The sequence below is a fragment of the Apus apus genome, chromosome Z, assembly GCF_020740795.1.
Source record: "Apus apus isolate bApuApu2 chromosome Z, bApuApu2.pri.cur, whole genome shotgun sequence".
Classification (NCBI taxonomy): domain Eukaryota; kingdom Metazoa; phylum Chordata; class Aves; order Apodiformes; family Apodidae; genus Apus; species Apus apus.
Window position 1 is genome coordinate 47,673,319 of NC_067312.1, and position 26,093 is coordinate 47,699,411.

The window sequence follows — 26,093 nt, forward strand, 5'->3', positions numbered from 1 at the left end:
AGAATACACTGTTCTGCAATAATGTCATTGGCTAAAAATCTCAGCAAGGTATCTAAAAGTTGAAGTGGAACAAAACAAGTGTTTGTTTAAGAAGTATAAAAGAAGAATCTGAGGCCAGATTTCTCAAGCCTTGCAATCCCTCAGATTGCTCTAATTTAAGAGGGGAATGAGAAATGAAAATGACCATTTCACTTGAGAAAAGAGTGCAAAATGAACGATTTAAAGAACTTTCTTTCAGTTACCCATGGATTGGAAACTAATCTCAGGAACTGTTTTCCTTACGTTCAGTAATAAAGCCAAGCTCGTGGTCCTCAGAGAGAGTGACATCTCCATGTGAAATATCAGGCCATTTCCAGAGACATTTGTGGTCATGATCTTTGAAATACTATAAAATTTTTATTTCTTCTTCCTTAGCTTCCTCTGTGGTAAGCAGCACTGGTACCTCTGACTTGCATTATGGAGAAAAGCCAAGAGCATTCGTGTAACTTGGCATATTTTAAAGAGCTTAGTGGTTTTGGTGCAGTACGGGATCTAGGTTCCCTTGAAAAAACCCCACCATATTGTTTAGAAACCAAAGTTTGGTAGCCTGATGCTGGAGCATTATATATCGTAGTTCAAGAATATTTATGATGGATGAGAACAGTAAAGGGAGTATCCATGTATCCACATGGACTTGTGCATCCTTCCAAATATAATTCCTTTCCAAACTAAGCAAGGATTAACTAAAGATGTTTTAGAACCACAAAACATTATTTTTAAAAGGTGATTGAGATAGATGAAGTCTAAATATGACTGGAATTGACCAAAATCACGAAGAGCTAACTTTGCGCATTTATGGCTGAAGGAGAATTTCAGGGCCTTCTACAATCAAAGCCCTGAAATCCTCCAGCATATTTTGCAGCAGGTTGATAGGCTGTTGGTTTTGCTTTGATTTGTTGTTTTTTTTTAATGGACACGTCTTTTGTAAAACTTGCCCCTTCCAACCTCCCACGCATATCAGCAGATCAGCTCAAACAGTGTCCCTGCAGGTCACTGAGTCCCAAAGCCTTGCTCAATGATTTTTAAAGAGCAAGAATGATTCAGCTGAGAGATGCTCCACAGCCTTGTGACCAAGATCACATATACCAAGTGGCTCTTCTCCCACGCTGCCTCCTGTTCCCAGGAGTACAGCATGCTAGAATAGTCTTTCCATGGGCATTTATTATCATGATGGAGGAAGGGAGGTGCAAATGAGAATTAGCATACATATGTGTGGATATGTGTCAACAATGAGCTTTATGGAAACTTGGAAATAGTCTCTCAGTTTATCCCAGTGGGAACCTCTGTTTATTTATTTGAATGGCTTTCCAATTGTACCTAATTTAAGTGCAATATTGTGACCTTTTCACATTAAAAGTGACAATGCCAAACAGCCAGCTTTGATTAAAACCAAGACCCAGACCCCAAAGATGCTTATTTCATTTAACTCTTGCACAAATGCCATTTGTCATTTCATCATCAGACCTGAAAAAATTATAAATGTCTATAAATAAAGCTGAAATAATAGAATCCAAACTTTTCTTAAATATAAAACATCTTGCACTATAGGGCTACATCTACTTCTAGAAATCCTCCCACTGTTGCTCTGGTTTCACTTCAATGGGACAATACCCATCCCCCTGGGCAGTCGTCTTGGTAGGGCAAGTCACTCAAATACCCTGACAACACTTACTCTTTTCCAAAAATGGGTTAAAAGGTTCGACTGTGGTTTTCTGTGTAGTTTAAAAAGTCACTTAAAAACATGAAAAAAACACCCCATCCATATGCATGCATATATACATACATGTGTATGTATGCATATGCATAAATATATATGTACAGGTGCTAGAAATTGTGAGAGATAAGAGTCCATAATTATGCTTCTCTGGACACCTTGCTGGCTAAAACAGAGGGATACAACTCCCAGCATTTACTCAAGGACTAAGAATGAGACCTAGAATCAGCTTCCCTGGCAAAAGCAGTAAATAAAAAAAATCCACTTTGGACATTTTACTTAGCCAGTGATTCTGAAGAAATAGTCTTTGTAAAGGCAAGGGCAGTATATGATAGAAGAGATATTTGTATGTATTTTCTCTAACCACAATACTGGAGCTGGTTTAGATTTAGCTTTCCTTGTTCCTATTTGTGTCTGCTGACTGTGCGTTATAACTGTGAGAAAGTTTTTCAGGGCACTGGAGTCCTTCCAGCACAATGTGTGTCCTGGTTTAAGTATTAAAGGTGAATGCCAAAAACCAGAGGACAGAGTTGCTCTCTATTATCCCCCTCCCAAGGAAAGACAGAATGGGAGTAAGGAAGAGATTTAAACTTTGGAAATTGAAACTAGAAACAAATTTACTATAACACAAGATAAAAGGTAAAACGTGGGGGAAGAACAGGTAAGTATCTATATACAAAGCTGATCTTGAGGATGGCAGGGATATGGGAAAGTCAGGGCAGCTCCAGGGGAAGGTCCATGGCTCCCCCCAGCACCCGATGCAGTTGGATTCTGGAGCGAGCACATGGGAAACCGAAGGAACCAGCAGCAGCCCCTGCAGGGAGAAAGGAGCAGGAAGGGAGAAGGGCCTGGCTTCCAGCTCTCCTGGCTTTTATAGATTGTGACAGGAAGTGGCGGGAATACTGACCCTTCCAGTCTGTCAGGAGCCGAAGGACCCTCTCTCTCTGTAGGTTCCAACACTGTGCCAGGGTCTCCCAAAACATAAAAATGTGTTGTGCTGATGTGCTGAGTATAATTTTACCAATAATGAGGCAGAAATTTATGCTGTAACTGCTGCTAATTTATTTGATATCCAGCGACACTCAGAGAAATGTTTAATTACAGCAAATGAAATATTAAGGTATATATCTGACAGCAGAAGAATCTTTCCGCTCCACAAATGGACGGAAAGATTGTGACTAACCATTCCTGACTAACATGGAAGAAGGTGAGATGTACAAATTTTTTTACATCTTGCAAGGAAGAAACAGTTGAAATCCAAGTTCACATGTCCTGTGAAAGCTTAGATGCTTCCACCAAATACAGAACAATTAAAGGGAAAGAGAAAGGGAAAGAGGAAGCTATTAATGTAATTCCTGAGTGTCACTACATACCAGTGGTTGGAACAGGTGTGGAGAAATGAGAGGGCATCCAATATAATCTTCAAGAGATTGTCTCAAACCATGCCCCTCAAATTCAGCAAAATGGCACCAGTTCTTTGTTTCACGCTGATTCGAAAAACAACAATCATAAAAAATGCCTGTCTCTTGGAGGGAAAAATAATATTAGAAACTTACCGGGATTAGGAGATGAACCCCTGAGTTGTATCCTTTGCACACAGGTTGGGAAAATTGTCATTAAGAGGAAGTTGAATGTAACGTATCCCCTGTAGCTCATATAATATATAACACAGAAATTACATACCATGTGTGCAATATCCCTTTGTCCTTTAAGGAATATGGTTTGACAGTTTAGTGATTCCTGTACGTTGCCTCAAAGGACTATGGTATTGGGAAGGACACAGGCAATGATGGCTCCATTTCCCTAGGGTCTATACCATATCACTTCCCTCACACCTGGCCAGGCTATCCATCTGCACTCACTTTCCATCAGCAGGTTGTTCCAGAGCCTCAGGCCACCAGGGTGAGAAATCTCCACCTAGATTCTATCTTAAACCTCCTACATACCTACTATCTTCCCATCAATCCTTCTGTTGCCATTATTCTATATGTTAAACCACTTTTTGAGTGTCATGTGCAGCAGTTCTCCAGTACTTCTTTATGACTTCAGCAGCTACTCACCCTTTCTATGCCTTGTCACACTTCAGATTTCTTTTACAAGGCCAGTCTTTCTGTTTTCTCACTTGGGATCAATTTGCCACCACCTCATCCTTTTGTTTGCTCTCCTCTGCCTAAGGTCCCATCTGAATTCACCTCTCTTGATCTGGTTTGGACATAAGTGTAGCCAGTTCTACTGGATACCTATCTCCAAGTGGTCCTATCCCACTAAAATCTAGACTCACAATTGCCTTTCTTTTGTTTCTCATCTAACTATATCTGGTAGGCAGGTAAGCTTTGTTTCTCCTTCAATTAGTTTTTCCATTGATCATTAAAGCAGCTTTCTTCCTGCCAACACATCTATATGCATGTCAGCCTTTCCTTAGGCCAGGCACTGCCTGCTTTTGTGCTTTGTAAAACACCAAATGTACTTTGGCAAGAAATAAAGACATTAATAATGATGTATAAATTCAGATGCACTAATTAGTTTGTGAGTAACACATTCCACTGCCAGCTGAAGGAACACAGCCAGAAAAGCCAGATTATGGTCACAAGGAGCCCTCTCAATTATTCTAGTCTTAGCATGCATAATTATCCAACTATTTTAAAAAGTCAGTGTAAAAATTGAAGAAAACTCAAAATAAGTTTAGAAGAAAAAACTGTTTCAGATCAACCATTTAGTGATCTTGGGAGTTACTGAAGTCACCAAAGGCCCTTCCTACCCCTGCTTTAACATGATGCTTTGCCTGTGATGCCAAACTTGTAGGTACTAAACATGAGTGATTCCTTTTTATTTTGCTAAATCTTTGAGGCAAGGCTGAAGAAATAACTGACATTTAGCCAATGACCTAAATATTCTAGTATTAAATGCCTTGGCAATATCAGAGCTAGACAAACAGATTAAAATAACGAGTGGTACAGAAACTGCTGTGCAACATTTTTTCCATTAAAAAATACTGCTTTTTGTTCCTTATCACTTTGCCAAACATTTCAAGCTGAAATGTTAAGTGTCTGCTATGAGGCTGATTTTTCTGGGAAAAAATTCTGCTAGAATGGAAACATTAATGAAGATGAAATTGTGAGAGGGGGGAAATCAGCTGCTTGCCCACATTAAAAAAATGCTTCTCCAGACATTTCACTGAGTTGTCATTGCACTGGAACTGGCATTTATGATCACACCAAAATGAGGCTATTTGATACTAAAGGTGCTCCAGTATTTTGACTTTAGACCAAATCCAAAGCAATAATCCCCGTCTGCTGCCTTAGTCAGATTTTTAATACTCCAGAAGGAATTTGGATACATCTGAATTTTTGAGACAATAACTACTTTGAGATTAAATCTATGACAGCACTTGCTTCCATCAAGCCTGAATTCCTGTCTCAACTTGTTCTCAGATGTGAATCTGACCAAAACCATTCCCAAAAATACAAATCTGAACAACGCCTTTTGGGTCTTTGTTTAGTCAAAATGGAGAAGAGTTAGTTCAAGAAAATGTTACTACTGAGAACAAAAATAGACTGCAATGTTTACTCCAATTGGAAATGAAAGATCTGTAGAGCTCAGGCTTAAAGATCCAGAATGATACTGTGCTGTTAGTGGTGGAAACATTGATCAACTCAGAGTCTTGAAAGAAAAATGTACTCCCCTCTCAAGCAATGCAGAATGGAGAAACTCATTCTAATGGTCTCAATGTTTATCATGGACAGGATAGCCAAAACCTTCAAATGAAAGCCACAGAAGGGCAGGGGACAGTTGCTTGCTAGCTCAGAGGACAGAAACTGAGAAGCTCTGAGGTCCCTGAAGACACCACGTCTGCTCTGCTGCAGAACTACATGCTGAGCATTACAGTGTGTTCATATTTGACTGTTTCTCATTCTTCCCAAGCTAATCAGCTTGAGCACAGATAGGCACAGATAGGTGCACAGATAGGCACTGGGGCTGGCGTGTGGTCTTAAAAGAGATGGGGCAGAACCCCCTTGCTTTCTAACACTCCTCACCATAGTGGGAGGCTGGTGTGGCTGGATTCTGCCTTCCCTCCCCTGGGATAAGCTGCACAGCAGCTGCACCCTCTGTTGTCCAGCAGGACCTGTGAAAAGGTTTAAAGGTGATCCCAAAGGGTGAAATTAAGACACAAATGAGTTCAGATGTCACGTGCACAACAAACTTTACTGGAGTAACACAACAAAGTCCCTAGAGTGAACAGGACAGGGAGGAAAACAGGGACAGAGAACCAAGTAGAAAGCAGAAATACAGAGGACAGCAAGTGAGAGAATAGTTACCACCACGGTCTAACAATGTTGTCGGTGAGGAAGTGCCTCCCTGCAGCTGTAGTGTCCCAGACTTTTATACAGAACTTGCCCACTGCATCCCCACTTTTCTTCCTGTACAGGGGAGAAAATCCTTCTATCTTCTCCATGCTCCTCCTAGATAGGAGTGGGGGTATGGTGCTGGGGCTGTGTCCTGCATATAGTCTTTGGCTAATTACTAAGATCAGCCATTGCAATCAACCTCTCAGGAGGTTGAGACAACTGGCACCACAGGATTAGTTTATTGCAGTGGAGGTTCCGTCCTAGGAGGCGACTTGAGACTGTAACTCTTCATCTTTTCCTGCTAAGTCAGTGGTTTTCATGAAATCTTAAGGCCTGGTTATCACTGGATATTCTGCTCCCAGCACCAGCTGTAGAGCTCCTTTGTCTCCAATCTCAGAATGTCCCACACTAAACTCCCCAGTTCTCAGGTACACATCACAGGGGGGACAGTAAAACAGTTTGGTGGGTTGCTGAGACATCTCTTTAGTCCATCAACAAATCTTGTTTAACTCTTAGATGTCTCAAGACAAACAACAGATACTCTGAGTGCCTAAGTACACACACCACTTATCCCTTGAATTGTTTGAAACAAGCACTATACATCCTGAATGTCACAATTGCTTTGTTGTTTTTGTTGTTATTAATTAGTATTAAGTATTTTCACAGTGACACTCATCATCCAGTATGAGATGCTGGTTCCACTGTGCCAGGCAACAAGCCTGATGCTGTGCTGGGTGGCATCCTTGCTTGGGGCCCCACCATAGTCCCAGTCTTGCTGGACTGGGTTGCAAAGCATGGGTAAGAATGAAAAGGCCATGGTCCAGCACAGTGGGCAGGGCTGTAGGAAATGCCAAAACACACTGAAGAAGAAATGAGGTGGTGCGAAGAGAGGGCTACAGAACCCACCCATCACAACTGCCCAGCAAAGAGACAGCCCCACCCTGGTGTAGCTGAGCAGACAGCAGCTGAGAGGAAGAGAAGCTCACCCCCATGGTGGAAGGAGGCAGGCATGCAAGTGGCCTAAGCCAGGAACAGTACTGATGCCTTCCATATTCCAGCCAGTTCCCTGCTAGCTCCTACTCCCCAGCCCCACTCAGCTGTCTCCACTGCTCAGTCTGTCACTGACCCTTTCCAAAAAGCCACTGAGCCCAGCCCTCACAACCTGAGTCCCGGCTAACCCTGCAGGGGGTCCTGAGGAACTGGTGCCATTTCGGGGCATTTCAGGGTGTTTCCATTGAGGCCCGGGAGGCTGATGCATCCTTTGCCTAGTGCAGTGCTGACCTAGGTGCAGTGCTGGGTGGCTGGGGATGTGCTGATGGGCAGCACAGGGGGTGGCTGCTAGTATATGTAGTATTGTCATGAGGTGCTTCCGCGACTTCCCCCAGTCTGGAGGGGCTGCTGGATGAGCCCGAGGGTCACACGTGGCGCTGCCTCCCACAGAGGAGCGGCCGCTGCGGGACCGTGTCTTAGAGGGGAGGTTAGAATGCAGCCCCACCGCGCCCACACATTGCTGCTGAGACCAGCGTTAGTTTGCGAATTAACCGGTTTATTAAGGGTCAGCACAAACTGAGGGGTGAGGTTTAGGGAAAATGTACAAGTGGGAAATGGCTACCAGGGATGTATCTGGGCAGTAATGTGTCCTTTAGGGAGGTAACGCAGAAAGTTCTCTGCTCTTAAGGTGTTCTCTCCCGGAGAGGGTTGTGGATCAAAGGAGGGGGAGGGAGGAGTGGAGCCCGGCAGGACTGTTAGTGCGTGTGTGTGTGTGTTGACCCTTCTGGAGCGCGTGGCTCCTGGGATGCGGTTCTTTTCCAGCTGGCGGGGCTCGGCAGCAGGTCCGTAGGGGGGCGGCTTCCCGGTGACAGGGGTGACCCCCCGGCAGCAGCAGCAGGCGGACCGGGCAGGCTCCGGTCCCGGGGCAGCGCAGGAGGCAGCCCGGGCAGGCAGCTACGGCAGGATCTCCAAATCCGGGGTTTTGGGGAGCAGCCCCTCGTGGCTGCGGGAAGGCCCCAGTGCTCCAGGGGTCAGAACTCGGCACGCAGGGGTCAGAATCCCGGCACACTCACCGCTCAGGCTCAGGCTGGATCCCCGGGCAGGCAGGGCAGGGCAGGGCAGGGCAGCCAGGGCAGGGCAGGGCAGGGCAGGGCAGGGCAGGGCAGGGCAGGCAGGGCAGGGCAGGGCAGAGAGGGCAGGGCAGGGCAGGCAGGCAGGGCAGGGCAGGCAGGGCAGGGCAGGGCAGAGAGGACAGGGCAGGGCAGGCAGGCAGGGCAGGGCAGGCAGGGCAGGGCAGAGAGGGCAGGGCAGGCAGGCAGGGCAGGCAGGGCAGGGCAGGGCAGGGCAGGCAGGGCAGGGCAGGGCAGGCAGGCAGGGCAGGCAGGGCAGGGCAGGCAGGCAGGGCAGGCAGGGCAGGGCAGGGCAGGCAGGCAGGCAGGGCAGGGCAGGCAGGCAGGGCAGGCAGGGCAGGGCAGGGCAGGCAGGCAGGCAGGGCAGGCAGGCAGGGCAGGCAGTCCCACCAGGCAGTCCCAGCGCCAGGCTCCGCAGCAGGGGGGTGTCCCACGCAGGAACATCCGAGCAGGCCTCGATCCCACCTGCTGAATTCGCTGCCTTTTACACCGCCATGGCCCCCGTATCCAGCCAGGGTCACTGTCCAGAGCCAATTGGCATCCATGAGTCCCAAGTTAGGGCAGTAACTAGCAGGGCAATGCATAACTTGTTGGCCATCCTTCCTGCCTTGTACCACATCTGTTGTTCTGCTTTCATTTGTCCTTGAGCAGCAGGCTGGTTTTGGTCCGTTAGCTGGGCATAACCAGCAGAAGCCCTTTGCTGACTTAAAAGGCATTTTGTTTAGACTTATGTGGGGAAGAAAAAGAACCATTTCCTACAAGTATATAAACTAGTATACTCTCCAAAGACAGAAAGAAGCCTTCTTGAACTGAGGTGTCTTTCACTTTGACCTGCTGGCAAAATTGCTAAAATGCCCAAGAAATACTTTGTGAGTCTTAAAGAACTGGGAAGAAATTACACTACAAGCTCATGTCTAGCTTTCAAGAAATAGTAAAATTCAAATGTTGGGGTAAAACACCGTAAATGTGAGGGGCCTTTGAGCTGGAAGTGGAAGATAAATGTGAGTTAGGTTTAAGGATAGAATCTTTTGATTTCCAACTCATCATCTTAAGATTCAGAGCACATATTTTCATAAAACTTAACCAGATGTTCCACTCAATGCCTGGCCAAGTCCAAGAATTTCCTCATAGTTAATCTTTTTCTTATTTGAGACATTATTTTCAAGGCCATTTCCAGGTTTCTTCCCTTTCCCTTTCCCTTTCCCTTTCCCTTTCCCTTTCCCTTTCCCTTTCCCTTTCCTTTTCCCTTTCCCTTTCCCTTTCCCTTTCCCTTTCCCTTTCCTTTTCCCTTTTCCTTTCCCTTTCCCTTTCCCTTTCCTTTTCCCTTTCCCTTTCCCTTTCCTTTTCTCTTTCCCTTTCCCTTTCCCTTTCCTTTCCCTTCCCCTAATCCTCAAGAAGGGGATGCTGTGCTCCTCCAGACTAGGCTGATTCAACCATCTAAGTCAATGTTTGGCAGTTATTTGTGTATTGCAGCTTTGTGTCCTCTCCACACCTTTAATTTGGACCCAGTGACCAGAGAAACCAACACTGATGAACAGCAGAGGCTGGACTACATGTTTGCAGGGTGCACATGGTGTTTATACCAGGACAAGAGGAAAAGATTGAATATATTCCTGTGTTTCCTAACCAGAAGATATACAGGCAACAAGAAACACATATAAAACTTATCATATAATGCAGCAATGAAGGATGGGAAAAGGGAAAAAATGGGAAAAACCTAGGCAGGAAGAAAGCATAAATAAAAAAGATTTATGGAGAGAGTCAGGGAGAGGATAAAGAAAGAAAAGACACATGAGACTGTTAAAAAAACAAGGGAAAACAAGGAAACAAACAAAAACCACAAAAAAACCCCCATAATGTTGGAGGTAAAATATAAAGTGATAACCAGGACAATTCTTGGTTTAATGTAAATTTTATGTAATAAAAATCATGTTTATTTTTATAGAGAGATACAGTTCCTCTATTAATGTATACACATAGATATACATAGGCAAACCCCACCACAACGTGCAATGAACAGATACAATATGAATTTAATAGAACATTGCTGTCTTTGGCGTTTTTATAAATAAAATAGAGACTTTGTTATCTAGGCAAGAGGTGTTTTTTCTGCTATCCTGATTCAGTCAGATTCTAGTTAAGTCTGAAAATACCCTCTTCATTTTTTCCAATTTAGCATGTGCATAGCACTGAACATATGTTATGATGAAGAATGACTTGCTGAATTGGAACCTTGAAAATAATGATTGTAGTATTTACTCATCAGAACAATCCTTTTTGCTTATCTATTCAAACCTATAAGACAGATGAAACCTTAAAAGCATGACATTCAGTCTGTTTTTACCTGAGGAAATAAACCTTGCATACAGCAGTAATAATTCAGGAACAGTTCCTTATAGCAAAAAGGGAACAATTACACTCTGGAATGTACAGAATGCTTCCAGCTTTCTTATGCATAGAATCTGTTGTCCCTGTTATCCCTTGTAGGTAGCCTAGGTTCTGCTTGATCCACGAATTTGAGCTGCCTTTGCAGGGCACAATAGGAGACACCTTCTGTGAAGGACCCTGAGTTCTCATATTTGCCACAAACTGTCAGGGTGTATTCCATGTGGTACTTAAATAACGTCACCTATAAAGGTGGTTAAACCTAAGTAGCCTATTGTTACCCAAACTGGCCCCATTCATGGGGAGGAGACATTTTGGGGAGGCTCCTGCTGTTAATTGCAATGTTCAAAAACATGTAACTTCCCCAGAACAGATGTAGATGGGCTTTGATACTTTGGGCTTGATTTCCTGCACTGAGGCCACTGTTATTAGCTATGGTGTACTGTATTGGTTTTACACATGGCTTTCCAGCACCCTTTTTCGTATCAGGGGCCTCCTTTTCTCAGAAGATCCTGTCCTGTTGATCCTGACCACACACGCAGATACCCTTGGTAGATAGATCCATATCTGCATCATAAGCAAATAGACTCAATGGTCTTGAAGGTCTTTTGCAACCAGGGTAATTCTGTGATTGTGTCTTTTCACACATGGCTAAGCATGCTGCTCTTACTGATGGTATTTTGTTTCCAGTGGTCTCTTCTTTCTGCCCTTCAAGTCAGGTATTTCCTTGAGAAAGGCCTTGCCACAGATCACTGAGGTCAGCTCCTGGGCTTGGGCTGTTTGCTCAAGTTTTGTCTCAGCTCCCTCTCAATGGATCAAGTTTGAAGAGGGGAGGAGTTTAAATCCTGGGTAAAGGAGAGATGTCAAAAGGCAAATTTCATTCTCAGCTGATTAGGAATTTGCAATCAAATACTAGGTGATGTAATTTTAATGTATAGCTTATATATCTCTCCAGAACTTTCTGTTAACTTGAAGACCAGGATACAAACTCTGGAAAGGGACTATCAGTCACAGTATTTCAGTCCAATATTGTCTATGTGTTCATTAGGAAAGGGAAATTTTCAGCTTCTAGATTCAGATATGAAAAACAAGGAAACTATTAAAATGCAGAGGAAGAAGTGTATATTAGGCATGTATTTTAAGTATCCATTTTAAGTATCCATAAGAAAGCTGTGAACAGTGATTCTTAGTTACCAGTTCTCTAGTGCTAACTCTTGGACATAATTAATTATACTATGCTGACTCCTTGCTGCATACTTGCATTTGTGGTCTAGTTCTACCAACCCCTGCCCTCCAGCTCCAGCATCCCACTGCTGCTTCTGTCTTCTTGTTTTCACATCACTGCTTCTCCCATTTTCCAGAAGTGTGCCATGGCATTGTTCTTGCACAAGGTCTATGTGGCTATTCAATGCTTGCCTGCTTGCATCTGGACCAACACCGGCCATTTTGCCAGTGGTGTCTCTAGACTGTGTGTTTGGTTTTAAGTCATCTCTACCAGTGATGTCTGTGCTACTAGCAATATGAAGTCAACACCTCTAGCAAGACTCCTGCTCTGAAGCCTTTATATAAAACAAGAAGCATACTGTGGCTTGGTCACTGGGAATTTTAAATGTTGTATTTCTACAGTCATTTCATAACAGAGTTAGAAAGGGAGACAAAATTTTAGAGGAAAAAAACAAAACAAGAAGAACAAGCCCTGGACATTATTTTCAGACATCTGTGCCAGATCTTTAAAAATGCACTGATCCTCTACTGTTTAAAAAACAAACAAACAAACAAAACAAAACAAAACAAAACCAAAACAAACAAAAAACAACTTTGCCTGTGTGAGTCTTTTGCCCAACAGTATTTGGACAAGAGAGAAGAAATCAGGACCCAGCTTCTTCTAGCCCTCTCTCACTCCCTCTGGTCCCAGGAAACACATGGCATTCTCCACCTTTAAGAGGTACTACGTCACACTGAGTCTCTTGTGCTCTGTAGCTGTTTGGCTGTTTGGGAAAACTTGTGCGGAATATCTCGCAAGAGCCATTGCAGCAATAAGTTTGTACAGGACTCATCATTACTTGTACCCCCACAGATGTTTTCTTCCTCATTCAGCATGGCTCTTTACTGTCGTCCCTTGAAGTCATTCCCTTAGTGCTTATTCCACATGCATTCTTCCTTCACTCTTTATTACTCTTTTTAAATTATGATTTTCATCTCCAAGAGATAGATGTTTCCTCCTGTTCTGTTTTTGCGAGGTGTCTAGCACAAGGACACACTGTTTTCCATGGGTCTAAGCATCTCTGTCTTAGGATTCTGTAAGCATGCAGTAAATTTGTTTTGCTCCTGGAGCATGATAGATTTGTGGATGCAAAGAATTTCTGTGTGGACTTCTCAATATCTGGAAATCCTGGACAGGGAGCACACCACAAGCTCTACCATAATATTAATTTGTAGTACAAGTATGTTTTTTCTTTCCCAAAAGCCAGAGAGGAGTTCACAATGTGGTTTCATGAGGCATTTCAGATGGCAGCATCCTGCTCTTAACCAAAAGAAAATATTTTCTTTAATAGTCAGAAATGTGTTCCTGACATATATTTTGTTTTATATTGAGCCTCTTTCCTTTCAAATATGGAATTGAAAAGGAATAGATTTTGCAAAATACAGCACAACTCAAAAAGTAAGAAATTTCTTTCCTTCTGCATCTACTTGCCAGCACTGTGTGGTTAATCTTTATTATCACAGCACAGAAGTCTAAGTTGGTAACAATACAGACATATCCAAATTGCACTGTAATACCAAGCAAATAATTACCAGATTTTAAAATAGATTCACCTGCAGCCCAAGAAGTGTCCCCTGATCTGCCTTGTTTGAACAATTATCCAGTGTTTGTCTGGACAAACTCGGTTTGATGTCTGACCTACAGCTCAGATACAACTTCAGTTTCCACTTTGAAAAAACAAACATAGATGTGATTGATTTCTATTGGACCAACAGAAGTGGTATTTTAGATTGCTAATGCTGGAAATTATTACTTGTCAGTCAGAGTAAAATGATGGCAGCTTATGCCTGCTTCCTTGACTACCTTTTCTACAATTTTCCTTCTTTTTAGTGAAAGACAACACATTGTGCCTTAGAGATAACGTGTTCCTTTGCTAAAACAGCTCTGCTTTATGTGAAGCACCACCAATGCTTCTTGGTAAGGTCTGAAGACAATGCTAAACAGGAAAGGTCTGAGAGATGGACGCTGACTCTGAGAAAGAAAAGGAGAGAGAGGGGGTTGGTGCCTACTAGAGAGCGTAGCTGAGCACATCTAGATTTACATATTCAACAAAAGTTAAGTGATGTCGGAATTTGGACCTGTCTTTCTACTTTTAGTGGCCTTGCTCTAGCAATCATACTGGGGCCCCTTGCTTGGCACAGAGTTGGATTTTCTTCCCCATCAGGCTGCAAGGGAGTGAGAAAGCTGGCAGGCATCTTTGGAAGCATGGTTGGATCAACACTGGCAGCAGGACCCTCTCACCCGTGCCGAAATTATGACTTAGTAAGAAAGGAGATGAAGGCTGTGCAAAGTAAAATAATTAATAATTCCATTGCTGTCTCCTCTCCCACATTCTCAGCTTATTTCTCCCACAAAACCAGTCAATTTTTCCTTGACAGCAGCCTAAAATACAACGCAGCTTATATCTTGTCTGTCACTGAGGATTTAAATATTTCAGGCCCAAGCAGCACAGCTGGTTCCTCACTGATTAGAGCCTGATGAGGCTGGTTTGCTAACAGGACAAATTTTATTAATGGCCCTTCATGTTCTCTGTTTCCCATCTTTAGCCCTTTCATCACCCTAGGTAATAGCTGACTTTCTTAACTGCCCCGAGAAGCACTGCAAGAAGGGTCCCATTGTGCACAATCAATGGAGTCCTGGGCTCTTGCTTCCCTGGCTGTTAAGGGAAGGGAAGCCTCTTTAGTTCTTAGAAAAAAGGGACATTCTCTTTAAAAAAAAAAGAATAAAAAATTGCTTGAATCACAGAGATGCACAAACCTCTCATTGCATTTTATGTTTATTTAAAAAAACCCACTGATTTCTGTTCATCAGCTGATGAGGAAAGAAAGTAAAACTAGAAAAAAAATTTGCAATCTGCTGGGAAGAAATTCGTTGGGCATCTGGATTCATTGTTCCACTGAACACTTCAGCACTTCAAAGGTCAGTACATAACTCGGATGCAGAACTGAGCTAGTGTATTGACAAGCAAAAGATACATACAGAGACAAACAGAACAAAATAAATTGTACTCTTTCCATGTGGGTATTTTCAAGAGGATACAAGGAATAAACTTTCTGGAGAACATGATGTGGCAGTAAGGGTACACCTTACTGCACAGCATTAAAAGCAGCCCCCAAAACCAGAAGGAAACTGTCAGTTGTCAAAGGAGATTAAAATTTTCTTGATGGATCATTTGAGCCATTTTTCTTTATCTAAGTGAGAATGTAAGCCCTACTGAGGGATTTCACCAAGTGATTAAAAATCAGGGAAAGGTTGAACCCCCACCCCACCATTTTGGAGCCAAGATGGTGAAGCAGGACTGAAATTCTGGGGTATCTTAGGGCTCCCCAGCCCTGAAGGTGGCGGCTTCCTCTGAGGAGATAAATCTTGACATGTTCAGATGAGTGCAAAACACAGTACTGACCGACAGTGAACTTGCCAGAAAGGATCACAAAAAATCCTAAGCATCTCCTATCTTCTCACAAGTACAGGAGGCAAGGGAGAATAAGGGCCTCTGCAAGATTAACACAATGAGCACTAAGGGATAGCACGGCTGATTATGAAGCTGATAAGCAGTGATATATGCAAGCCCTTACCTTAATTCACAGCTGTCTTCAGCTTCAGAAACAATATATAGGAATAGTATAACCCCAGAACATCCATATAAAAATAGTCTATTAATAACATGGCACATGACACAGTGGGTGATTGTGAACAGTATGTCTCTTTAATTACATTTCAGTTGTGCAGTAACTGCTCTTAATAAACATTTTCTGGCTTATCTCTTAGAAACTAAAAGAAATGATTGATGAGCTTCTGAAGTAGTGTTTCATATGAGCCAAGGTTTTCACTGACTGATAAATATACCAGACTCAATCTGGTGTTCCAGCTTATCTCAGGCTCCACAGGAATATGCTGCAGAAATGTCTCCCCAGCCTTCAGGAGAAAAAGCAGGAAGATACTTCTGAGGCTTATCAGCCCATACTAGAGTCCTTGCAGCCTTCAAGTCTTAACTGCTTATCTTCAGTAAAAACAGATGCAAAAGCTTGCTAATGTTTTTAAGGTTAATTGCAGATCCCTTTCTTCAGCATGGCACCAAAAGCATCCTAATTTGCTTTTCTCAGAGCACCAGTCAGTTCTCCTTCCCGTGGGTTTCCCCAGATCTTCTTCTAATGCTTCAGACTGGGAGCAGAGAGAGAAAATACGGGGAAATTAAACCAGATCAGGGCCCTACAGTGCAGGCTGGGAAAATGCTGAAATGGACCAAACTGGAAGCTGATCTCAATTTGCCCAGATAAACTTGCTAGGAGGCTAATCACGTAGCTCTCACTTCAGTCAGTGCTTTGAGGTTTTTGGGGATCTGCTTCACAAGCATTTAAATGCACATAAATTTAAGGAAATTTATTAAAGGGTTAAATGTGGTAGGAACTCCTCCAGATCTTTAATACTGTATTCTGCCAAAGCAATAGGCAGCTTCTTCATAGTCATTCCATTCTAATGTGTAAATGCTGAAAGTAATTAGACTGTGTCCTATGTGTATTAAGGTATTTAGGAAAAGCTTCAGAAAAGTGACTTTTCACAAGCAACTGTCAAATAGTTTCTAAAAATTATTACATTACTAATAATACAAGAAGTTTTAGTTGTTAAAGCAAAAGCTGTTTTGAAACATAATTCTAGAAAAGTATTTTGATATTATAATTTCTTTTTTTTAACTTTTCAGTATGGGAATGGACAATGCCATTGCATCCCCTTCTATGTCTGTTAGCCAAAAATGTTAAATAGAAATTTTCATTAGAGGACTTTACTTTTTTTGTTAAAAAAAGAAAATTATTTTGTTTTGAAAAACTGAAACACCCTTTTTATTTTTAAAACAACAGCCCAAAGTGCTCTGAAGAAATGCTTAGCTGTCATTACCACTTTGATGAGAAAATATTGCTTCAGCTCTGAATATCAAACATATTTTTTAGACATGGCTTGGTTGGTACAATGGGTTGCACATTTTGCTTTTACTTCTTAAAAGGCAATAAAGAGTAAGAGCCAGCATTTTTCTGTTTCCTTGTTCTGTGTTGTAGAGTATATGTACAGACTCTCCAATGCGGTTTTGTTAATAGATTGCAAATCCCTGCAAAAGGATCACGTGCCCTGTGATGCCTGCAATAAGCCCACTGGCTGTTTATGGCTAGAAAGCTAGCATTCATATAGAGACTAGGCATGAATGGGAACCAGACCCTATGTTACTCCAGCCTCTGAGGGAGGGTGTCTAAATTAAATGTATGCTATAAAAAGACTTAAGTATTAGTCATGTCTGCTTGATGAAATAAGGCCACATCTGCTTGATTAAATATTATTAATAGTCTTAACATATTCTGCTGCTTAATGAAGCTGGTTACCACCTGACCTGTTTATACAGTTGCTTTCTCTGGCTTTTGACACTCTTCATCCCACATATACTGTCACTGAAAGGTAGGAAGTGGAGACAAAGCTGCTCATGAAGCTACTTTCTTAATCATCACCTGTCAATTTTGTCAAAATAAATATTCAGCATGATGTTCAAAAGGCTAATAACAAGGATATAATTCTCCTCTAATACCTTCGTTTTCACTGCAAATAAAAAGAAGCATGCAAACACAAAAATTAGGTACCCTCTTAAATTATAGTGTGGTTTGGCTTACAGCCCTTGTCTTGTTAATACTTGAGTCAGTGCAGAAGCATCTCTGGCTAAAAAAAAATACTGTAAATGTATTTAGTCACAAGGGGAAAATTGTGATCACCTGTCAGAAGCACACTGCTCCTCTTGAGTTTGTGGGGGTCACAACTTCTTTGTGCTTTGGACCATCTTTTTCTGGTGGAAAGTACACTATTACACATTTGCATTTAAATACAAATCTTGGACTGCTGTCTCTGCTTCTCCAGCTTTTCAGTAGAACTACAGCTTTTTGTACTGAAAAAGCAAGGAAAAGGACTCATAGCAAGCTCTCCTAGCATGCAGTGTTCCAGAAGACAGTCTGAAAATAGGCAAGGGGATGTAGAGATACTGTAGCAGGACTCTCCACCTCTCAATATGTCTGCCATAGTTTCCTTCTATGATTCAAATGCTTCTTGTCTCTCAGTTTTGCAGGCTCAGGCCTGAAGTGGAAAGGCTCCCATGGGATAGGAAAAAGCCTAGGAAACTCTGAGCTGGTACCTTGAAAGGTACAAACAGAGGTCAAGTGAATGTTCACAACACCAGCTGCTCTCCAGTGTTGAAGAACATGGAGCCCAGCCTAGCCACAACTAGGCCTGAAACAGAGATAAAGTAAGAATAAGCAGATAAACTTGCTTGGTGAGGACAGGGCCTTTGTGTTTTTTTCTACTTTCTTTGTTCCTTTTGTTCTCCAATGAAAGATGTTGGAGGGATGGCTAATGTTTAAATGACAGCAGTCAATCCACTTTATTCTATAAAAGCCTGGTCCCATTTCTGATCAGGGGGATTTCCATACACTTTCCCTGGAGGTTGCGGGACCTTCTCTCCTCTAGTGCAGACACCTGTCGGAGAGATTGATTGTCAAGAATTATGATCTAACCAAGGACACCGAGCTGTGGCCTGGCAAGGTTGAGAAATATTAACTCTTTCACTGTTTTTATTAGCAAACTTAAAGTTAAGTAATCTTCATTATTAAGTTAAAGACTGTAGAATCCTTTAAAGGTGCTAATTAATATTCTAGTCCTAGTATAGAATTTGATAATAAGTAAGTTGCTGGCATTTTAATGGTTAACCTTTGTTGTTTAACTATAAGCAGTAAAATTCACTGCTAAGATACCCTTTGCATTCAAATTGCACTTCTATTCTGAACTCCCAATTTCCCTACACTTTTGCTGTACTTGTGCCTTGCATCCTGAATAGTTGGGACCCCAACGTTATATGCAATGGATCTTGCTTGGTTCATGTACATCTCGTTTGCTGTCCATTCCATCCAGGACAGATACAGAGGTCCACGCTCTGATGCCTGTGATATGGATAGCCTACAGTGTCTGCCAGGAGCATGCAGTCTGTGGGGGATATTTTAATTAGGAATGTTTTGCTTTGACATAAATTTCATAAAATCCATTCAAGTGATTGCTTGAACAAAGTGGGTCAGGGACTGGGCTGAAATTTAGAGAACAATCCAATACAGCTGAGAAGATTGACTGAACAGGGTGGTTGGGATTTTAGTACTTACAAAACTGAGAGCCAAAATTTCCAAAATGGCAATTGGTTCTTCTCTTCTGTGTATTACTCTGTGCTCACAGACAGCTAGCTGATCAGCCAAGTCCCCACATTTTCTGCTCACATCCTGCATAATCCTGGCTCATGCTTACATGCAGAGGAGGTCGGACAGGGAGAGGAACTCAGATTATTTTGGTTGGCCTTTGAAAATATAAAACTACTATAGAAGAAATGCTTGTTCATCTGAGGGGAAAACTGGATCACTAAGATATTTGAAGTCAGTATGTATTATGGTTCCTCATCAATACTTGAATTTTTCACAGGCTAAAATGGAAGTTGATGTATTCGCTTTTTTTTTGTTGGTTTCCCACTGTTAGACTAGGACTGTGGAGGTTATTAACTCACATGCTCATACCTTTTACTAGCTAAACCCAATAGCAACGATACTGTTAACTGCTGATCTTAGAATGTCTTAAGTACGCTGAGAACATCTGTACATTTATCCTAATAGTATAATGTTTAGCTAAATCTTGTCAATGTACTATACACATACATTACATGTGTAGTCTTTATATTTAAAATTGTCCTTGTTTGAATGTAAATATCAATGCAAAATGTAATATTTTATATAAACACATATTTTACTGTTGTATATATTATGTGTATACAGAATTTGTTAGGACACAGATACCAAATGCATTTTTTAAAGTGATATTCCTTGGTATGATGAGCGCTCACTTGAGAAATTGAATGGCTTAGGGATCTGGTAATGGCATAGAAACCTTTACATCTCCATATCATCTCTTCAGATCCAGTCAAAACTAGAAGCAATAAAAAATTATCAAGGTGCTCACAATTTGTTGGCCAGGAAGCTACAGGTTGTTTGTCTTGGTCCCTACTGTCATCTGTCTGTCAGACCTAAGTCTGGCATGTGGCAGAGAGAGAGGCATACGATCAGCATTAGCTTCCCCTGGCTGTCCCTGTCAGGCCAGCGTTTGTCCCTCATAGGGCTCTTGTGCTGTGCCCCGCAAGTGTTACAGAGTCACCAGCTGCTTCTCCTCTGGGCGAGTTTGCTTAATTCCTCTACCTGACCAGGGAGAAGCTACATGCTCAACAGAAGTCTCAGTGCCAGCGGTGGGAGCTCTCTTTTCATATTCTGTGCATTTAGGGGTAAACTCTGGCTTTTGACAAGAGGGATTATAGGGTGACAAGATCGAAGTAGTGTGGCCAGCAGGACCAGAGAAATTACTGTCCCTCTGCACTTGGCATTGGTGAAGCTGCATCTCTAGTGCCATGTTCAGTTTTGGGCCCCTCGCTGCAAGAAGGACATTGAGGTGCTGCAGCGATCCCAGAGAAGGGGAATGAAGCTGGTGATGGGTCTGGAGAGCAAGTCTTACAAGTAGCAGCTGAGACAACTGGGGTTGTTTAGCCTGGAGAAGAAGAGGCTGAGGGGAGGCCTTATTGCTCTCTACAACTACCTGAAAGGAGGTTGTAGTGAGGTGGGTGTTGGCCTTTTCTCCCAAGCAGCAAGTGACAGAACATGAGAAAACTGCCTCAAGTTGTGCCAAGGGAGGTTTAATTTGGGTATTAGGAAAAATGAATTCACCAAAAGATTTATCAAGCATTGGAACAGGCTGCCCAGGGAAGTGGTCAAGACATTTTAGAAGGTATTTAAATGATGTATAGATGTGGTACTAGTGTGCTAGGTTTGCAGTTGAACTCCATTATCTTAAGGGGCTTTTCAGACTTAAAAGATGCTATGATTCTATGATCCACGTGATACATCCTCAAGCATAGCTGGTGCCTTCAGCATGTACCTCAATAAGAAATAAAACATGTAGTGGCACCAACACATTACAAGGGCTGAGTCTGTGACAAAAATAGAGAGAAACTGTCTTGAGGGCTGTCATCATGGTGCCTATCATGAGCATCAAATTAAGCTAATTCCTGAAATGAGACTTAAGCTACCAGCATCATCCTCAAAACTATCTGGATGCCTTTCTGAGTGATCTGCCCTAGTTGTGTGTGGTTTTTTGGTCCTGCTCCAACAGGTGGGTTGGACTCAATGATCTTCAGAGGTCCCTTCCTACCCCTAATATTCTGTGATTCTGTGACAACTCTTCCACTCTTGTCCTTTTTGGATTAAGCTGTTATTCCTATCATTTGGATCCTTTAGCAAAAGAGATGAAAGCCAATAATACAGTAACTTTAAGACTGAAAGATCTCCGGGATTGTTGTCCTTCCATCTGGGTTGGAACCTATAAACTAAGATAAGCACAAAAGGAAAAAAAACACGTGCCTCTATGATCATTAAGGCAGGCACTATCTAAATTCTGTGATCTAGGTAGGTTAAAAGAGGGAAAAGAACAACATGAATTCCTGGAATACCAAAAAATATATCTTTAATACCTGGAATACTTTTATTGTCATTCATCACCAGCAATCCATATTTGGACCTGACAGAGCTACTGCCAATGTGCCTGGACTAATTGGATGAGAAGTACTTGCTTAATAAATCTGATTTACAGTGCTGGCTGGATTTGTGTAGGATACACCAATCTGCACAGAGATTGCAGATGATGGCAGGGTTTTCAGGATACATCTAAAAAGCTGAGGAGGACTTACTGTACAGGAAAGTCACTAGAAGAAGAAAATACTCTCTAACAGAGAGAAAGAGGGTTGTGCCTTGCCCTCCTTTGCACTGGTGAAAATTGAAGATCACTCACTGCCCTTCTTTTCTTTCCTCCATCATTCACCTTGTCAAGCATGCAGAGGCATTTTGATAATTATTACGCTTAACTGTAATAGCCATAGTGCAAAGAAAACATACAGTGTGATGTATGAAGTGGTATGTAAGAGAATGGGATATTCTGGCAAAAAAAATAAAGGAATTCACACATTGCCTGTGCTAGATTTTGCCTATGGCAAGGCACCTCTCATAGATGGGGTAGAAGAGAATAACAGGACACAATTAGGTTTTCCCTGATGTAAGTGATGTGATGTCTGGACCCACACATCCCACAGTACACAGCTTGTCCAAAAGTGACAGCGGGCACAGACATGCAAGAGTTGGTGTGGAGGTAATGCAGAGTCAGTGCACCCTAAGCCTTCCTGCTCCTAACAATGCAGGGTTAGCAGTGCCTTGCGGGGGTATTCGGAAGATAATCCAATAATACAGCAATTCTATGGATCATGGGACTGCATAATTTCCTTCTGTCCAGTTATCAGAAAGAACTGCTATTCCTGTTACTACATTGCGTGCGTGTTTAATTCATCTCTGTTGCATCTGACTGCTTTACAGATGTTGAGACATCCAAACTCTTAATTAGATAGATCAAACAATGATGTTATCCTTGCTGTCTGCAGGTTTAGCTGTTAGCCCAAGGACCAAGATTTAATCAGTCAGAATGCCTGAAAAAAAGCTATCACATAGCTCCTGATGAACATTATAGTTGTATGAGCACTCTGGAAAAACTGGCAAATTTCTGTGCTGCACATGCTTAGTTTTCATCAGCATTGGCTTTCCCATGAACCTCTTTCTGTCCTAATTCCTTGAATTTGTCTTCATTCAACAGTTTTTGTTTTGGTTTTTTTTATCTCAGTTTTCTGCTTTACATTAATATATTTTCCTTACAGTGTTTTCCAAAAGGTTTATTCATAACAAAAGAAAAATTTGAAAGAATCTGAATTTTCCAGTGTTGTTGTCATCGCTGTTCTTATTTTGCTTAAATATGAACTGCATGGTGGCAAAATAGCTAGATCTCATGATGAGCAAGTAGATCTGCTTAGCTTGAGATTTTGTCACTTGCACGCCAATACTTCCAGCTGCTTACTAACGAGACAGGTGATTAAACATTTAAGGTATATTAAAATGTTATTATATTAATAAATACAGATTTTCTGGTAGAATATTGCTGTAGTTTGGGCCTAACATGACAACAAAGGAACAGCTACATGGCTGCTCACTCAACTCCCCCCACCCTGCACACACACACTGTGGGGTGGGGAGGACAAAAGGCCAACTAGAAGCTCATGGGTCCAGAGAAAGGACAAGGAGGGTTCTTCACCGATTAAGGTCACAGGCAAAACAGACTCAACTTGGGGAAAAAAAATAATAGTTTAATTTCACACTAATCAAGCATACACAGACAACACACAGAGCAGGGCTTACACACTTTACCCCACCCCTCCCTTCTTCCCAGGCCCAAATGACTTTGTTCCCGGTTTCTCTCCCTCCTTCCCCCCAGCAGCACAGGGGGACAGGGGATGGGGTTTAGAGTCAGTTCACAGGATGGTGGTTCCTGCTGTTCTTCCGTCCTCAGGGAGAAGGTTTCCTTACGGTCCTTCCCTGTTTCTCCACAAGGTCCCTCCCATGGGGGGGCATCCTCCACAAACCTCTCTTTCTTGAGACCTTTCCATGAGGTCTGGAGCTGCTCCAGCCTGGGCTTCCAACAGAGTCACAGGCTGCTTCGGGAACAGTCACCTCCCCTGGTGCTGGGGTCTTCCACAGCTGCATTATTCAAGTCCACTGACAGCAAATCTGAGTCCACTGGCTGCAAAATCCAAGTCCAGTTGCCAAGCTCACCCCTCCTGGCACCTTCAGGGAATGTTTCACCACATTCCTCCACGAGTGCAGGGGGACAGCTGCCATCTCACCATGGGTTGCAGAGAAACTTCTGCTTGGGCACCTTCTTTTCCTTCTTCCTCACCAACCACTTGGGATATTCACCCCAGCACTGCCTTTCACCTCTCCAGCACAGTTCTTCTTCCTCCCCCAGTGCTTGCTTTGCTCAGGTCTTCTATCAGTTCTTTCCTATGTTAATCATAGAGGTGCATCTGTTGTCCCTCTAATGGCAAATTGGCTGGGTTTGGAGCAGGGGGAGCTTCTCATCTTCTTACCGGAGCCACCCCTGGGGCCCTTCAATCACTATCAAAAAACCCACCAAAACAAACTAGCACAAATATTCTAAACGAATCAAACATGAGCAGTGTCCTACTGTGCTTTCTGATCCATATTACCTGGTGGAGTCAATGTGTTTGAGCTTGCACTTGTTTATACATCAGCAATCCAGGGCAATTACTTTGCTTCCTGCTCCATAGTTATGGAAAATGGGTGTGACGTTTATTGGAATACCACATTGAGACTGGTACACTGAAGCTTGCAACAGAAGTTTATTGCTTTTGCTAATATTGCTATCAGATGATTGGTTCAGTACTTGGAGACACGGATGTGGCCCCTGCTTTTTATTTCCTTCTTCTCCTCCCACATTTCTGTTAGATGACACAGCCACAGACATTATGCAATAAAATAATCTGTTTGTGCAAGGGATGGCAGTATACTTACAAATATCTAAGCCAAATCAGGTGTAAATAAAAGTAAGATTTTCACCTTCTTCAGACTACATTTCCTCAATAAACCACAGAACTGTGAGGAACAATGCCTCTAAGCAACAGTTAGGTATAAGTTTAGCAAGTTTAGAGATGGGCCCAGGATAAAGACCAGATGTAAGTGCTCCCAGACTCGGGCAAATCCAACCCCTTGCATTCAAGTCTTCCAGCATAAGGAATACAAATCAAGGTTCCTTGTTTTCAAGAATGAGGTGGACTCTGCTTTTTAACTCTTTTAAAATGCTCATCATTGTAATCTGTGATTATAAAATTATTTAGGTTGGAAAAGACCTTAAAGATCATGGAGTCCAACTGCAAACCTAGCACACTGCCAAGTCCATCATTAAGCCGTGACCCAAATTACCACATCTATACATCCTTTAAATATACCCAGGAATGGTGACTCTACCACTCCCCTGGGCCTCCTATTCAATGTTTGATGAGTCTTTTGGTGACTGAATGTTCCCTGATAACCAAATTAAACCTCCCTTGGCACAACTTGAGGCAGTTTTCTCATGTTCTGTCACTTGCTGCTTGGGAGAAAAGGCCAACACCCACCTCACTACAACCTCCTTTCAGGTAGTTGTAGAGAGCAAAAAGGTCTCCCCTCAGCCTCCTCTTCTCCAAGCTAAACAACCCCAGTTGTCTCAGCTGCTACTTGTAAGACTTGCTCTCCAGACCCATCACCAGCTTCATTCCCCTTCTCTGGGATCGCTGCAGCACCTCAATGTCCTTCTTGCAGCGAGGGGCCCAAAACTGAACATGGCACTAGAGATGCAGCTTCATCAGTGCCAAGTGCAGGGGGACAGTAATTTCTCTGGTCCTGCTGGCCACACTACTTCGATCTTGTCACCCTATAATCCCTTTTGTCAAAAGCCAGAGTTTACCCCTAAATGCACAGAATATGAAAAGAGAGCTCCCACCGCTGGCACTGAGACTTCCGTTGAGCATGTAGCTTCTCCCTGGTCAGGTAGAGGAATAGCATTGCAAGGGGTTGTCAAGACCCAAGTGCAGGACCTCACTTGTTGGCCTTGTTGAACCTCATGCAGTTCGTCTTGGCCCATTGATCCAGTTTGTCCAGGTCCCTCTGTAGAGCCTTCCTACCCTCAAGCAAATTAATGCTTCCACCTGACTTGGTGTCTTCTGCAAACTTACTTGGGGTGCACTCCATCCCCTTGCCAAAATAGATAATTGATGAAGATATTAAACAGAACTGGCCCCAGCACTGAGCCCTGGGGAATACCACTGGTGACCAGCTACTAGCTGGATTTATCTTCATTCACCACAGCTCTGGGCCATTAAGTCAGGGGTTTTTTTACACAGTTAAGTGTACATCTGTCCAAGCCTTGAGCAGCAAGTTTCTCCAAGAGAATGCTGTGGAGAACTGTGCAAAAGCTTTACTAAATTTTCATTTCTAGATCAGAGCTCCTAACTTTTTTTTTTTTTTAAAAAAAACAGCTTTGTTATGTGTGAATATGACTAAGACAGGATGACTCTACTGCATATCAGAAAGGCTGAGCTCTCCTTATTTCCCTTACTCCTACTGGACAGCCTTCTGCAGCACAACACCTTCTGAGAAATGCTTATAGGGCTCTGCAGCTCCAGTGGCACTGTGACCACTACTGTAATTTAATGACTCCAGCACAAAATTACAGGAACTGGCTCGCTGATA